At 36.3% G+C, this 13,423-nt stretch overlaps 1 protein-coding gene across 1 annotated transcript in view; it reads left to right on the forward strand.

Annotated features, from left to right (window-relative positions):
- Positions 1 to 13,423, forward strand: part of LOC122735681 (contactin-associated protein-like 4) — a 583,309-nt gene that overhangs the window by 416,752 nt on the left and 153,134 nt on the right.

The raw sequence follows: 13,423 nt of genomic DNA on the forward strand, positions 1-13,423 counted from the left end.
TATATATATATATATATATATATATATATATATATATATATATATATATATATATTACCCCCACCAAATATATATATATATATACATATATATGTATATATATGTATATATAATGTGTGTGTGTGTGTGTGTATATATATATATATTTCTGAGCTACTATGGTGGTAACCTAGCTTACAATGAAATGATAATAGAAAACCACCCAGAAATTATAGGCTGTATAGTTTTTTAAATCTCCATATGCAACTTTTAACAAAGTAAATAATCATACTACACTGCTTTTCATTTCTTTCCTCAAGCTACAAGTCTTATGTATTGCCATACCAATTTGTTCTTGCTAACTTACTATCTATCTTACCTTTTTGGACTAATTTCACAATTTTCACAAAAATATAGTGACATGTCCTTATAAAAACAAAGGTGGTCATCTCAAAACCATGCTGTTCCATGGTATCATGAAGGTATAAGATCTACAAGTTTAAAAAAAAAGAGTTAATTGTGTTTTTAATTAAATGATTAACAGTTAATTAAATTAAATTATTAGCATTTTGCTGTAAAGCCAGTAAATTTATCCATTGTTTTGTTATTTAGTAAATCATAACCAAAAAAATCTGCTTCTATGATAAATATTAATATACATTGATGGTATCAATCAATATTTATTTAGCACCTAAAAAGTATGAGGTACTGTGCTAAGCACTGGTATCATATGGAATCCCCTGGGGCGGGGGGGGGGGGGCTGTACCTGTATATGATCAAATCTGTCCTTTATTTCCATTCATTTGACCACCGCCCTAGTTCAGACTCTTCTCTCCTCTCTTCTAGATTATTGTAATAGCCTCTTAGGTCTTCTCCCTGCCTCTAGATTCTCTTTTCTTTGATCTAGTTCAGCTGTGAAAGTAACCTTCCCTAAAGTATATGACATCCTTCCTAATCACATCTTCTCCCTGTTCAAAAATCTTCTTCAATGGCTCTCCATTGCCTACTCAATCAAATGCAAACTGCTTAGCCTGACATTTATGACATTCCCTAATCTCACTATAACCTAGCTTTCAAGACTCCTATTCTCCTTTACCTACTATATTCCAGCAAAAAAAGGCTATTCCCACACTTGTCCTGGTTTGTCCTACTCCTGTATATTTCACACACCACTCTTTCATGAATTTCATGCCTGACCTAGGTAGCATTTCATGTCTGGAGTTCTTACATAATAGAGACAACACCTCCCAGAAGGAAGTCCACTATGACAATTGTGGCCAGGAACCCTTTAAAGTGATTGTTGGATGGGGAAGGTAGATGCATCAAGGGAATTAGGACACCAATTTGCTAAAGGTTGAGTAGCTGTGATTTGATGATTAAAGCTGTGAGTTTTGATTGTATGTCTTTTAAGAAAGAAGTAATTGTGTTCAGCCAGGAACCTGTGAGAGTAAAGGATTCTCTTAGCATTGGTGTGTCCAAGTAAATCTTTCCACACTCTACTACTAGAAATTAAACCTTGTAATGGTCCTAGTGATAATAGAAAAGAAGAGTCCTTATTCAGATTTTTGTTTTATTAGGTAGGGCCAGCTAGGTGGCATAGGTGATAAAGTACTGGACCTGGAATCAGAAAGAACTGAGTATAAATCAGACCTCATATACTTAGTAGCTGTGTGACCCTGGGCAAGTCACTTAAGCTTGTTTGCCTAAGTTTTCTCATCTGTAAAATGAGCTGGATAAAGAAATGGGAAGTTACTCTAGTGTCTTAGACAAGAAAAACACCACATGGGGTCACACAGAGTCAGACACAACTGAAATGACTAAACAATTTCACAGTATTTGTGAAAGCCACAGTTGTTGCTGTTAGAAGCTTAAAAAAATCTAGACTAACTCAACTGTTTATCCCTTGGTCTCAAACCCCTTCCACTGTTGCTCATTTTTCAGAGCTGCTAGGTGACATAGAAGATAGAGTGCTGGCCCTTGAATCAGGAGGACCTTCATTCAAATCTAGTCTCAGATACTCACTTATTAGCTGTGTGAGCCAAGAAAAGTCATTTAACCCTGTTGGCCTCAGTTTTCTCATCTGTAAAATGAACTGAAAAAAAAAAAGTGAAACCATTCCACTATATTTTCCAAAAAAAAACCCTCTCTGGGGCCATGAAGAGTCGGGCAGGACAGAAAATGACTGAGCAACAAATGGGCTTATTATCCTGATAGCATCAGGAGCATAGTAAAAAGGAAAATGGAATGTACTAACTCATCCACAACTTTTAACAATGCCTATGTTAGAGAAATAGGTTCCCAGGTCATCTTGTCCACTGTTTTGCAAATGTTATCTGAGACAACTTGGATCATCCAGTGGCTAAATCTTTCCCTGTCATTGATTATAAACTTTCATGTCTTGTTTCCTTTTTCTCAAGACCTTTGAGGCCAGGGTAGTATGTAGGCCAAATTTAGTATGGGGAGAATTAATTGAGCGGCTCACTGTAATATTGGGGTTCAGACAATAATGGGAGACCTCTAGGTCCAGATTTTCCTCTCTTCCAAACTGCCTTTTCTTTAGTTATTTCTCTCAGACTGATAAGAAAGGAGATTAACAGCCTCTTTTCCACAAACAAATCAGGTTTTATTAATGGGAACAAAATTTACAACACAAGTGAAGTTAATATAGTCAGGGACAATGAGAAAGGGGATAGAGGAAGGGAAAAATATGACCCTTCCCAGATGGTTAGAATCTAAATCTCTAGGGTAAAAAGGCCCCCAGGTACCTCGAATAAGCTCTGTTTCCTCAGCTACTCAGAACAGCTTGGCTCAAACAAAAACTGACTCAAACCCTAAACTTGCTTTCAGCTCAGCTGGCCTAAAGAACCAGCCTCGCTTCAACAACACAAACTCACCACCACCTGGTATCTGTAGTTCTAGGGAGAATCAGCTATGCAGTGTCTCCTGGTTTGGTCCAGAGGTCAACCACCACCAGCTCCTCTCTCTTTCTCTCTCTCTCTCTCTCTCTCTCTCTCTCTCTCTCTCTCTCTCTCTCTCTCTCTCATCACTCTCGGAGTTCTTTCTTCCCCCTTCCTACCTCTTTCACAGGAAGGGAGGTTCTTAGTCAGATCCCAGATTGATTCTTGTATATCATTAGGTTCTCCATTTAAAGAAGTTTGAAGGGACCCGACAGAAGCTTAATATGTAGAAGGTATGGAGCTATGAGAACTTTTGCATTATCTTCCAAGGACAGCTGACTGTGGGAGCTAGTATAGCCTAAACCAAGGTATTAGATGTCACAGTGAATGGTTGTTGGGATACCTGAGTTATTATCCATGTAGGCCCATGGTTGTCCTCTATAACTACTTAGGATCATTTGAAGGACCACTCCTTCTCAGTCTCCTTTACTGGATTAACATTCACTACATTCCATGTCAAAGTCATGGACACTCTTACATTCTCTCTTTATGCTCTAACTCTTGGTGACCACACTGACTCACAAGGATTTATTATTTCTAGGCTGATGACTCCCAGATCTATCATTTCCAGATCAAATTCTCTTCAAAGTACATGTCCTTCATCACCAGTTTTCTCTTGGACAGTTTAAGCAGCATGTCCTGTAAACATCTCAAATTCAATGTCCAAAACAGAACTTTTATTTCTCAACAAATTTATCATTCTTCTGAATTTCTCTATTGATTGCAAGTACTACGTTTTTCCTTCCTTCCTTCCTTCCTTCCTTCCTTCCTTCCTTCCTTCCTTCCTTCCTTCCTTCCTTCCTTCCTTCCTTCCTTCCTTCCTTCCTTCCTTCCTTCCTTCCTTCCTTCCTTCCTTCCTTCCTTCCTTCCTTCCTTCCTTCCTTCCTTCCTTCCTCCCTCCCTCCCTTCCTTCCTTCCTTCCTTCCTTCCTTCCTTCCTTCCTTCCTTTCTTTTTTTCTTTCATGGGGCAATGAGGGTTAAGTGACTTGCCCAGGGTCACACAGCTAGTAAGTGTCAAGTGTCTGAGGCCATATTTGAACTCAGGTCCTCCTGAATCCAAGGTGGGTGATTTATCCACTGTACCACCTAGCTGCCCCTATACTACCTTTTTTCCTATCCTCTAGATTCATACTTTCACTCAACCCACATATCCAATCAGATGCTAGATCTTGTAATTTCTAACTTCATGGCATTTTCAAATTAAACTCTTTATATGCACATATGCATCATCATCTTTAATATTGCAATAGCTTCTTAATTAGTACCCTTGTCTCATGCACCTCCCTTTCTTGATTTTTATTGAACTTTGGAATACTTTTCTGGTTTGTGAAAGAATTGATCTAAGAAGCACCCCAGGGGGCAGCCAGGTGGTACAGTGGATAAAGCACCCTCCTTGGATTCAGGAGGACCTGAGTTCAAATCTGGCCTCAGACTCATGACACTTACTAGCTGTGTGACCCTGGCAAGTCACTTAACCCTCATTGCCCTGCAAAAAAAAAAAAAAAAAGAAAAAAGAAAAGAAAAGAAAAATGAAAAAGAAAAAGAAAACAAGGTCCCCAGACCTTCCTTCAATGATATATAGGAGCACAGGTTTTAGTTAGAAGTCATGTTTCTTGCTACTAATCACCAAGACTCCATCTTTAATCACTGAGGTATAGATAGACTAATAGCCACAGGATTTGTGGAATCAGGTGAAGGAGCTGAAAGAGTGAAAGGAACCTCTATGCTTCAATACGGAGCACTTAGACCTAGTCTAAGTCTCCATAATACTAAATACTAGAGAATGAGAGGATATCATTGAAACCAAGTTTCAGCAAGTTGCCTTGCCTCTGCTTTCAGATCATGCCAGATTATGACCACTAAGGGTTTTCAATTAGTTAGAGGTAACTGAGATTTGCTGGTTTGTAGCACATACAGTAGAGTTAGGGGGAATGCTTTAACAGTCATCTTGTGAGACTTGCAGTGGATTTTAAAGAATGGGATGCAGACTGACACACATACTTAAACAAACACTTGCTGGAAGACAAAACCTATACTTCAGAAACCTAATATCAATGAATTGACCAATAAATATACTATTAAGTATCCCATTTCTAACACCAGAGAATATTAAGATAGAGAGATTCATCTCATATGACTAATTAAAGTGATAGGTATGTCATTTCTATAGTGTGAGGAGTACTCTACCCTCCTTAGTTTGGGATAGCAGATAACTAATTAATCAAATAACAGAGAAAATAAAGTTCCAGAACATTTGTTTAAGACTTTTATGCATTCTGAAGTAGGTCTATATTATCACAACTAAGGAAAGAATGGCCTTGGGAGTTAGTGCAGAAACACCAGAACATCTATCCATCTGGATGCTGATTTTGTCAGTCCTAATGTTTTTAGATGCCCTTAACTTGGCCCCGTCAGGTAGCGATTGGTGAGGCCCTACAGCACAGCTGTGTGGACAAATCAAACAGTCTTTGAGTTATTATATAGGAAAGAAAATTGCCAAAAAGTCTTTCAATGTGATTGGCAAATAGAAATTTTGGACTTAATGGAATTAGAACATTGCCATGCTAACAAATAAGCCTCTATAATTGATGCAAGCTATTAGTTTTTGGTTCTTCATCTTATAATAAAACAGTTGCCCTATTGAGAGATTTTTAAGGACAATTAAGTCACTTAGCAGTAGTAGGCTGAAGTAGGCTCTGCTACACAAAGCCCTTCGTTTATGTAAGTTTTCTTGAATCACCATATGCAAGATTTATGAAAGACATAATGGCTGTCTGTTTCTTCAACAGTTTAGTTAAATTAACAACAAATGCTTTGTCATTGTGATCATTTCCCCAGAAAGATAATTTATGCTTCATTATTTCATGAGTTTCAGTTCATTGGGATGAAGTACTCCCTTTATTTATACAGATCATAACCCCTCTATATTTTTGTATATGGTTTTTGAGAGTAGCTATTATCCAAACTTCATCTCATCACTTTCTGGCTGCATTGGTACTCACCTTCTCTGAACATACTTGGTTAGTACCCAGACAATATAAATGTAGTCTATCAATAGACTTGTTTTTGAAGCCTTCCTACATTGTCAGAGCCTCAAATCCCACCTGCATAGCCTTTGAGAACTCAAGGACATTTTCACTGTATGATGAGACATTGAGTAGACTTATAGGGGAAAATTAGAACTATTATCCTTAAGAAATAATTGAATAAGTAGAAATTCTGTTACTTAAATCTTGATTCTAAACAGACTTTCTGATTTCATTTTGCCTTTTGGGCCTATCATTTGTCAGGACTGGGAAAAAAGCTTACTTTCTTAAAATATTATTCTCGGGGCAGCTAGATGGCACAGTGGATTAAGCACCGGCCCTAGATTCAGGAGTACCTGAGTTCAAATCCGGCCTCAGACACTTGACACTTACTAGCTGTGTGACCCTGGGCAAGTCACTTAACCCCCACTGCACTGCAAAAAAAAAAATTATTCTCATGTCCCTTTTATTTAGATTTTTTCATGGAACCTTCCATATTAATTATTTTTCAATGATTTTTGTTTTGTTTTGTATTTTAATGGTGGAAACAGATGAGAGGTAAAAGAATTACAGTACATCCTGCCTCATAAGTAATCACATTAGATGTGAACCTAATAACTTACTCTTTTCACATTAACTCTTGATGGAATCTGTTTTTCTCAATTTGCTTTTTCTTAGGGAAAAAGTATTTTGACATATTTGGATTTTATATAATATAGATTTCTTCCTTTACCTGTCCCCATCTCTCCTTCCAGACTGTTATCTTATCTAATCCATTTCTTAAGAAAAAAGAAGAGGAACAAGAGAAAATAAATCAGCCAAACTGATTAATATATTGACAGTAAATCTAAAAATACAATGTTCCATACTCACAGACCTCCCACCATTCAAGAAGTAGGGGAAAGATGTCTTCTAATAATTAATCTTTGTGGCCATTCTTATAATTCTGCAACATTCACTTTGTATTATTTTGTTATTTTATTCCTTCCATTTATATTTTCATAGTAATTATGTATATTATTCTCTTGGCTCTGCTTTCTTCACTCTGCATCAATTCATATAATTTTTCCATGCTTCTCTATATGAATTTTATTCATTACTTCTTACAGTACAGGAATATCCCATAACCTGCTTGAATTTTATTATTGTCAATAGTATTTTATGTTCCTATAGTAGTTTTTTTTTTCATATTGAATGAAGCAGTTTAATTTTTTACACATCCTCTAATGATAAACTAGCTATTTTCTTTCTAGCGGAAGGATATGGATTATCTGAAGGGCTCTTACCTTGATATAAATAGGCTGATCGCAGTAATTTTTAGATAGTTGTTTTTCTTTCACTTTCATATTGTTCAGTGAAATTATTTGTTTCATTTCATTTTTTTTTCCTTTTGGTGAGGCAACTGGGGTTAAGTGACATGCCCAAGGTCACATAGCTAGTAAGTGTCAAGTGTCTGAGGTTCTGGTTTGAACTCAGGTCCTCCTAACTCCAGGGTTGGTAATCTATCCACTACACCACCTAGCTGCCCCTCATTTTCTTTTAAAAAAATGTTTTGCTTTTCTCCTATGAATTCTTGACCAGATCATTTATCATGTTGTAGAGGGTGAGCCTGGGATCTCAATATATTTTAATGCAGTACAAGCTAAGCTTGGTTCTACCAAAGTGTAAAGACATCAAAAGATATTGCCTGGTGACAGGCTATGTTTGTTATTGAAGAACCAACCTAGGAGGCAGAGCCAAGATTAAAGAAGAGAGGCTATGATTCCTGTAAGCTCCCAATAAACCAGTCTACTCACTGCCAAATAATAAGATTAATAAACCCCAAAACAAAGAAAAAAAGCTAGAGCAGCCTAACTCACATAAAAACAGAGTGAGATTATTTTCCAGCCAAAGATGGCAACTGGGATGACCTGCTGATCAGACTGAAAGAGGAGCTTAGCTCAGGGTCCAGACCAAGCTAGGAATATACCACATTTCCAGTGCCTTGGAGTCTTTGGGGCCAGTGGCTTCTTCTGAGGCTCAGCTCACAGATGGGTGAGGGGGTTCAGCAGTTGGCCAGGGTGAAGTAGCTGCAGTCTTTGCTAGAGTTGGGGAGATGGGCCCTGGTTCTGAACCAGTGGGACAAATCAAGTGGTGGTGGCCCAGTGGGGGAGGGGAACAGGCACACCAAGTTTCCCACCATAGAAAATCAGATTTCAATTAGTCATTTTCTTCTGGGTTGAGATGAGTAGGCAAAGAAAACAGTGGAGTATTGAAAGCTTTTTTGGGGGGAGGGGGGCAAAGTACACCAGAATACACCCTCAGAAGAAGACAATAACAAAGTCAAAGTTCAAACATCCAAAGCTTCCAGGAAAAGTATGAATTGGACTCAGACCTTGGAAGCACTCAAAAGGGACTTTGAGGGGCAGCTAGGTGACGCAGTAGATAGAGCTCTGAAGACTCTGGTCTTGGATTCAGGAAGACCAGAGTTCAAATCCAGCCTCAGACAATTGACATTTACTAGCTGTGTGACCCTGGGCAAGTCACTTAACCCTCATTGCCCTGTCAAATATATATAAAAAAAATTAACAAAAAGGGACTTTGAAGAGAAAGTAGGAAAGATAGAAGGAATATTTAGAGAGATGGAGGAAAGAATGGAAAGAGAAATGAGGGCAGTGCAGGAGAGTCATGAGAAAAAATTCAACAGCTTGAAAAGTTAAATGGGAAAGGAGATACAGAAGCTCTCTAAAGAAAATAATTGTCTATGAATTAGGATTGAATAAATGGAAGCTAACGATTATATGAGAAACCAAGACACAGTAAAGCAAATCCAATTGAATAAAAAAAAATAGAGGGCAATATGAAATATCTCCTTAAAATAGCTGACCTGGAAAATAGATCCAGGAGAGATAATTTGAAAATCATTGGACTACCTGAAAGCCACGAACAAAATAAGAGTTAGGAATCATCTTCCAAGATATTATCAGGGAAAATTGCCCTGATAGTTCAGAAGTAGAAGATAAAATAGAAATTGAAAGAATTCCCCCATCATCTCCTGAAAGAGATCCCAAAAGGAAAACTTCCAGGAATATTATAGCCAAATTCCAGAGATCCCAGGTCAAGGAGAAAGTATTGCAAGCAGCTAGCAACAAGGAATTAAAGTACTGTGGAGCTACAGTAAGGATAACACAAGATCTAGCAGCATCTACATTGAAGGACCAGAGGGCGTGGAATATGATATTCTGGAGGGCAACAGAACTGGACAACAGACAAAAATCACCTACCCAGGAAAACGGAGTATAATCTTTCAGGGGAAAAACATGGGAATTCAATGAAAAAGAGAACTTTCAGGCATTTGTGATGAAAAGATCTGAACTGAATAGAAAATTTGACTTTCAAATATTAGACCCTAGAGAAGCATAAAAAGGTAAATAGGAAAAAGAAATAATGAGTGATATTAAAAGATTGAACTGTTTACATTCCTACATGGGAAGATAATATTTCTAACTCATAAGATCTTTATCAGTATTAGGCAGGAGAAAGGAATATTCTTAGGCAGAGGGCACAGATGTGAATTGAACAAGAATGGATGATATCTGTAAATCATTTATTTTTTGTTTATCCTTTTTTTTTTTGTGGGGCAGGCAGGGTGGGGTGGCTTATTTCTGCGCCCAGGGCTTCTGCTTTGTCCACTGTGTCAACTAGCTGACCCGCGATGACATCTGCAAAATAAAGTTAAGGGGTAAGAGGAATGCACTGGAAGAAAGTGAAAGGCAGAGTTGGAAGGGGGTAAAGTAGCTCACATAAGAGAAAAAAAGAAAAAGCTTATGGAGTTGAGGGGATAATGGGGAAGGAGCGGGGGAGTGAATAAGCCTAATTCTTATCAGAATTGGCTCAAAGAGGGAATAACATACACACTCAAGTGGGTATAGTAATATTTTATGACCCAAGGAAAAGTGGGTTGGGAAGGAGATGGGGATGGGGAGACAATGGGAGGAAGGGTAGATTGGGGGAGGGGGAAGTAAAAATCAAAATACTTTTTAGGAGGGATAGAGTGAAGGAAGATAGAAAATAGAGTAAATGTCAAGGGGAGGGACTAAGATGGAGGGTAATACAGTTAGCAGTAGTAACCATGAAAGAAATGATGATCAGGATGATATCAGAAGGACCTATGAAAAATGCAAATCATCAACAGAGAATGAACTAATGGTATCTGAATACAGATTGAAGTATAATTTTTAGAGGTAATTGAGCCCAACCCCCTTTTTTACAGATGGGGAAACTGAGGTCCTGAAAGTTTAAATGACTTTTCCAGTAGCTATTGCAACCCTCTAAAAGTCATCTAAGGTGAAAGGCATTCTTTAAGAATTCCAGATGTCTCTATAATTTATATATCTATTTTATCCTGAAATAGCATGTCACAAACTGAGCCAACAATCTATTGGCCTCTTGAATGCTTTTATCTTTATGAAAAACAAACTGTGATGCAGAAAAGCTTTATAAATATCACAAGAGAGGGTCTTCATTAATATGCTACTTTTCACTATTTTCCCATTGTAGTGGATTTTCCTCAAAGTATGTATAATAATTTTACATTCATATTTAAGAATAATTATCATTTACCATTAAGTTCCCTTTAAAAGGGAATTATTTCATTTAGATATGCTCATTGTGCCATAGATAGTTACCATGACATTTTCCATTCATGAGTCCTGGCAGATTAGTAAAACCATGACAATATCCTAGATTCTCATTCTTCACGGTTTTTTTTGTTGTTTGGTTGTTTTTTTTCCTGGAGAACATAATGTAAGTTATCCAGCACCCTAAGGATGTACTCAACTTTTCAGATTTCCTCATTCTTTCTTTCTTTTTTTTTTTTAAGTGAGGCAATTGGGGTCAAGTGACTTGCCCAGGGTCACACAGCTAGTAAGTGTCAGGTGTCTGAGGTTGGATTTGAACTCAGGTACTCCTGAATCCAGGGCCGGTGCTCTATCCACTTCACCACCTAGCTGCCCCCATTCTTTCTAATAGACATATTGGCTTTATACTAAAGCCAAAATCCTAGAGAAAATCTGTGCCTTTAAGCCTACTCTTTAAATGGGATTAGTGTAGAAAAACTTATTGTTATTTTATTTCATTAACTATATACCTTAAGAGTAGCCCATGGGATACAATCCCTACACTTAACCTCTACCAACTATCTTGGTCCCTAGTTTATTGAATTTAAAAGAAATGAGCACAATGTACATTGCTGATTTGACATTTCCTTTCTGAAATCCCCCTTGCTTTTCCTGGAAGCTTCTTGATTTGTTTTTGTTTTGTCTGTAATGGGCATAATCTTTTTGCTCTAGGATAATTTGAGTAAAATACCATCTGGAGTAAGGGAAATGAACTGAGTAAATAATTTCTTTACAATTTGCCCTACATCATATAACAGGAAGTTTCCATACCTCTTATTATCCTAACATTCTTTATTGATTGTTGAGTTCTAGTAAAAATTATACACTGTAATATCCCTGTTTCATTGGAAATTTATCCCATCCATCTAAGGTGAACTTGAAACATCACAACTATTTGCATGTAGCCTTATAAACTGGGGAAATGAGTGATGAGGCTCTTCGAAATCTGCCTCTAACAGAGTTTGAAGCTTTTAAAAAACTTTTTTTATGAGGTTAGTGTACAATGCTGCAGCATGCCTTGTAGTTTTAAATATGAATGTAAATTTCCATTTGTGTTAGAAATGTTATTTGGGAAATACAAAGCTTACAGAACTATAAAGCATTAGAAAAGATGTGGTATTGTAAAGCTAATGATGGGAGTTTCTCAGCTTTATCACATCAGATTTTATCATAGATTGTACTGGAGTTAAGAAAATGCTGAATCCTAAATTCTTCTTTTTATTCCTGTTCATTTTAATAGTGATTGATAGCCATATGAGATTAATGAGAACCTAATGAAAATACAGAAACCTTTGAGTGATCTCCATAGTTTTTTCCATAGTATTTTTCCAAATATTCCATAAGTATTTATTTCCCTTTAATAAGAAATGTAGATCATTAACTGAAAACTATAATAATGATGCTAATGAGGTTAATACAAATAAATACAATTTTATTACTTAAATAATTTGAAAACTAAATGCAGAAAAAAAATGGTATGGAAATTAACCATGGAAAAAACTGATCCAAAAACTTATAGGAAATACTACTAAAATAAAAATAAATGAGATACATGGTGTTGATATGCATTTACATTTCTTTGTTATTTCCCTTTGTGATACAAAAAATGAATAATATAAAGTGCTATAATTTTCATCTCATAACATAATCAAATGCATGATTTTCAAAATATTATTAATGAATAGAATATTATTTTAAGTACTTGTCCACATTGTTTCGTTATGACAAAATTTTATTATACAATGCATTTATTAAGTTAATTTATTGTTTCTTTAAAGTAGATAATTTTAAAACAAATATACTATTTACTCTTATTATACTTTTCATAGCTCTGTTATTTCTTCCTATATTTTAATATATCATTTCACATATCCTTTTAATAAATCCTTTTATATAAATTTCACTAGTACAATTTTTTTTTAGTGGAAAATCAATAAAAATCAAAATAATTTATAAGGCATTGCATGCTAAGCTATTATGGTTCATCTGACCTTGTGGCTGATATTGTTTTGTTGGTACTATACTCTGCCCCAGAACTCTGTCTTAAGCCAACTTGTCTTCTTTATTATATACTTTCTTTCCTGGTGATCTCATAAGCTCACAGGGGCTGAGCTGCCTGGCTACGCAGGTGACTTGCTGATATATTTTTCCATTTCCAGGCTCTCTCCAGAAACCCCAGTCCATAATACGTAGTGCTCCTTTAACACCTACAAATATACAGTCTGTAGGCTTCTCAAACTCAAAATGTCCCAAATAAAACTAATGTATCTTTCCATCAAAAGACCCTCATATGTTTTATAACATCCCTGTTTCTTTTGAGGTCACCACCATCCTTCTCATCATATTCCAAATCTTGCTATTTCTGCCTCCACAATATCTCCCATCTCCTCTCTTATTTTGAGTCACACAACCACTGCTTTGGTTTTGGCTCTCATCACCTCTGTCCTGAACTATTGTGAAAGCCTTCTATTTGGTCTATTAATCTTCATTTTCTTTACCCTCCAATCCATTCTTCACATAGATGTCACAATGATTTTCTATAATCACATGTGTGACAATGTCACTTCCCTAATCAAGAGGACCTGTTGGCTTCCTTCTGCCTTCAGGATCAAAACAAGCCCTCACAAATTTGGGTCTAACAACCTTTCTAGATCTATTGTAATTTTTTTTTCAATTTTTAAATGTTTATTTTTTTCTAACTACTGAAATGAAAGGAATGCAGAAAGAACAAAAGAAGAAAAAACAATAAAGAAATAATACTTTTTTTATCATATATAAACTTATTCAAACAAAACAAGTTTCT

This window comes from Dromiciops gliroides, chromosome 1 (genome assembly GCF_019393635.1).
Source record: "Dromiciops gliroides isolate mDroGli1 chromosome 1, mDroGli1.pri, whole genome shotgun sequence".
Lineage (NCBI taxonomy): Eukaryota > Metazoa > Chordata > Mammalia > Microbiotheria > Microbiotheriidae > Dromiciops > Dromiciops gliroides.